Source organism: Arachis hypogaea, chromosome 13 (genome assembly GCF_003086295.3).
Source record: "Arachis hypogaea cultivar Tifrunner chromosome 13, arahy.Tifrunner.gnm2.J5K5, whole genome shotgun sequence".
NCBI lineage: Eukaryota > Viridiplantae > Streptophyta > Magnoliopsida > Fabales > Fabaceae > Arachis > Arachis hypogaea.
This window is the reverse complement of record NC_092048.1, coordinates 86,365,826-86,370,179: the sequence shown is the minus strand read 5'-3', so window position 1 is coordinate 86,370,179 and position 4,354 is coordinate 86,365,826.

Genomic DNA, 4,354 nt, shown 5'->3' with positions numbered 1-4,354 from the left:
TCTTCTTGCATTCTGCAGCAGGTGGCCTCTCATCAGCATCCTCCCAAGGCACGTCAGCTCGACGGCCTAGCTGTGTGATCAAATATGGAAAGGGAAGAGTGCCTCGGACGTGGACCCTGGCCATGTAGAACCGGATAAAGCGTGGCAGGTACAGGTCCTTACCCTCCATCACACACCATAGGAAGGTGATCATAGCGGCTGGTATCTCAGTCTCGTGAGTACTCGGCATAATGAAGTTGCTAAGTATCTGATGCCATAGCCGAGCCTCATCATTTAGGTAAATGCGCTTGATTCCCTTTGGCATGATGGTGTTCTGACCCATAATCCAAGGAACGGTTGGGTCAAGGGCTATCCGGGCCTTTACTGCATCCCAATCAAATCGCATAAAGCGCATGTCTTCCTCAGCTTTCTGATAACCATCCAGCTGATCAGTCTTAGGCAGAAGCTTCAAAACATTCTCAATGGCCTCTTCAGTAACCAGAATCTGCTTCCCTCTGAGGTTCACTGCATCTAGGGAAGTCTTGAAGTAATTGCAGTAGAATTCTCTAACCCAAGATGCATTGACCTCAGTCAGAGGTCTCTCCAGGAAGAACCAGCCTCTTTGTTTGATCTGGTCAGAGGTGTATTGCTGGAGTTCTTCTGGGATCTTCAGAGTCCTCTCCAGGTATAGGTTCCTGGAGGTTGCAAACACCGGATACCTCAGCTCACAGTATCGGTTTGCAAATTTTACTAGATCAGTAGCAGGGATTAGCTGGTCGGCCTTCTCCTGCGGGGTAAAATTTTTCTCCCGCAAGGAGGCATCATGCATGAGATCAATGATAGACATAGAGGCTTCTCCTCTTTTCTATTTTCCATTTGTTGCCTTTTCTTTCCCTTTTCTGTGGGAGTCTGACATCCTGAAAAATAGAATTCAAGGATATAATAAAAACAGGAAAACAAGGAGGCAATTAACAAGAGAAGCACATAGTAGCAAAGGAGCAGGAGAGTAATGAATATGAGCTAAGTAAAAGTGCATTAAGGATTGAATAGGAGTTAAAAGTTCGAAAAGAAGAATTTACAATCCAAAATGGAATAGAATTCATGTAAAATAGAAAAATAAACATCATGCCTTAGTTAGAATATTAAGAGAAAGTGAAAGAAAATCAGAAAAGAAGTTTTTGAAAGGTTAGGTTGGTTAGAATTGAAAAAGAGTTTAGGAGGTGAAAATTAGTGAGTTAGTAGAAGTGCGTTAAAGTAAGTGGCATAATGAAAATATTCCAAGTAACAAGTATTCACAGTTAGAAGCGATAAGTAACTCATATCCAAACAAGTAAAACAGTTTGATGATGATTCAAATAGATACAGAGAAAGCAAAAATTTAGAATCAAACATCAAAAATGCAGTGTAGGAACCAGGAAATCAAAAAGGATAAGAAAACTTGCCCGGGCATTCATGAATGGTTTGGTTAAAGCAGAGTAAACAGATTTCAAAATGGCAAAACCAAAACATGAATGGAAACATTTTACAGAAATTTGGGCAGCATTCCGGCTAAAATTGGATTGTCCCGGAAAATAAACAGCAGTCAAATAGTTCATATGAATCACAATTAAAGCGTACTTAAATATAAGGAATATAAACATGAAAATTCATAGTAAAGAGCAGCATGAAACAAGAAATTATATCATATGAAGAAAACTAACAGCACAGTAACAGCAGAATTGCGAAATAAACATACAACGGAGAAGGGCGGCACGGCGGCGGTGATGCTGGTCGGAAAGGCAGGGAGGGAAAGGAGGGGTAATGGAGGTAGGGGAGAGGGGAAGAGGTGGGTGGCAGATGGGGGGCGCGGCTGGGTTGGGCCGGCGGCGGTGGGTGGTGGTCGTGGAAGGGGGCAGTGGCATTGGAGGGAGGGAGGAGAAGGAAGAAGAAGAAAGAAGGGGGAAGGAGGAAAGAGAGTGGGTGGCGGCAGGTTCTGGGTGGTCAGCGGTGGTCGGCGGTGGTGTGGTGGTGGCTGCGTGGTGATGGTTGGATTGGAGGAGAAGAGAGGGAGAAGAAAGGTTTGGGGGGCGCGACTGGTAGGGTTCGCGTGGCTGGGGGGTTATAAATCTGAATCCACGCGGCCGCGTGGGGACGCGGTCGCGTGGTTGGAGCGAAAAAATGGTGTGATGCGATCGCGTGAATGATGCGATCGCGTGGAGGGCAAAAAGAGTAAATGACGCGATCGCCCAGGGCATGCGATTGCGTTGCTGGAATTTGTGCTAACCGCACAAATCCAGCGTCGTTTCAGCGCAACTCTCTGTCTCCTTTTGGGGTGTGGTGCAATCCATGCGACGCGATCGCGTTGCTCACGCGATCGCGTGGGATTGGTATTGTGCAAGTGACGTGATCGCATGAGTGACGCGATCGCATGGGTCAATTGTGCGAAACGCACAATGGCCGCACGATTCCAGCCTAACTTTCTGGACGTTGGATCTTTACGCCGATCTCCAGGTCACGCGGTCGTGTGGATGACGTGGTCGCGTGGGTAATGTTTTACGCCATTTGACGCGATCGCATGGATGATGCGGTCGCGTGGAGCACCTTCTCTCTTCTCTTTTTTTTATGCAATATGCAGAATGCAATGATTAATATGAATGCGATGCAAAATTCCAGGTTCAATATTATAAAATAAAATACCACTTGAAAACAAACAAAATGAAATAAAAATTGAAAAATGAACGATCATACCATGGTGGGTTGTCTCCCACCAAACACTTTTAGTTAAAGTCCTTAAGTTGGACATTGGAAGAGCTTCCTGTTATGGCGGCTTATGCTTAAATTCATCCAGAAATCTCCACCAATGCTTGGAATGCCAATAGCCTTCGGGGTCCTAAACTAGGCACGTGAAGCTTCTGGGAAGCTTCAAACAGATTCTCAGACTCCCGGGGTGACGAATGTTAGCATAGATTCCAGGATCCCAAACTTTGCTTTTAAATCTGCCTTCGTCTTGATCTATACTTTTCTATCTGAGCGGTTTAGAGATTAGATTCTCACTAGGATAACCAAACGTTTTTCGAGATCTATCTGGTTGATCATGATGCCAATCCGTGCAGTTCAAGTTGAAGCATGGAACCTTATCGAACTTTGTGCACCAGCTCTGAGTACGAGCCATTTCCCTTTTACTCTTAAAGCCACAGAGAGCTCTAAGATGGCCATCTATTTCAAGCAAACCATATTCAAGTGGAAAAATACAGTTAAAAGTTAAGGATTGTACCCACTTGAAGCTTGTATTGGGTGGTAATGGCCTTGGGGTAGGTGGTTCCAGTGGTTCTGTGAGTTCTACTCCCTTGTGCTCTTCTGTGAAATTCTCCACTTCTTTGCGGAATTCTTCAAATGTAACATCGTCCTGATCAAAGCCATCTATGTCTTCCTCATCACTTGAGTCATAAATGGGCGGTTTAGAGAAATCTACCTCCGCGTCATCTTTGTATTCATCTGGGGAAGAGTCTTCGATCTCAGAGAATTCACTTGCGGATGCAAGTTCATTATCATCATCAAGGAAACTTGCTTCTGGAATTATCCTGTCTAGTTCTTCATAAAAGCTTAGCTCTGAAGGTTGTGCACTATCCTCCTTAGCATCAATTGTAACATCCTTGACAAAATTCTCCACAACTCTGGATTCCCATGGGGGTTCAGCGTCTCCAAAGTCTTCAACCAACTCTTCTTCTTGTACAGTGACAGCTTCCTCTACTTGTTCTAGTACGAAGTCAGGCTCTGTCATGTCCACTGGAGTCTCTAGTATCTCCTTCATGCTACGCTCTTCATCAGATTGTCCACATGGTGTTGTGGGAGGTCCTTGAATGTTCGAACGTCTGGCAAGTAATTGACTTATTGCTTGCTCCAGTTGATGAATAGTTGTTTGAAGTTGATCTGCTGTTTCCTTGAGGCGAATCTCTGATTCCCGAGGTGATAGGTTTGGACGTGGTACAGGGGGAAGTGGTGGTGTTCGGGAGTGATTGGATTGGAGCTGGGGTAAATGAGGATCATGTGGTGGTGAATGGTGAAAAGAAGCTTGTGAGCGTGGTGGTTCGAGGTTATGTTGAGAGGATGGTCTATAGGCACGTGGTGGGGCTTGTTGGTAGTTACAAGGTTGTCCACCATATCTTTCAGCTGGGTATGCATTGCAGAATGGTCTTTGTCCATGATGTCTTGGAGGGTGTTGTTGCCTAAAGGGTTGATTAGGTCCTCTCGGCTCCATCCATCCTTGATTGGTTTGACCTTGATGCATATTCCTGTTATAACTTTCATTCCTTTCAATAACATTAGAACCAAACTCAAAGCGAAAGGGGTGAGAATTCATAGTAGCTGATGAAAATAAAAGGGAAAAATAAAAACA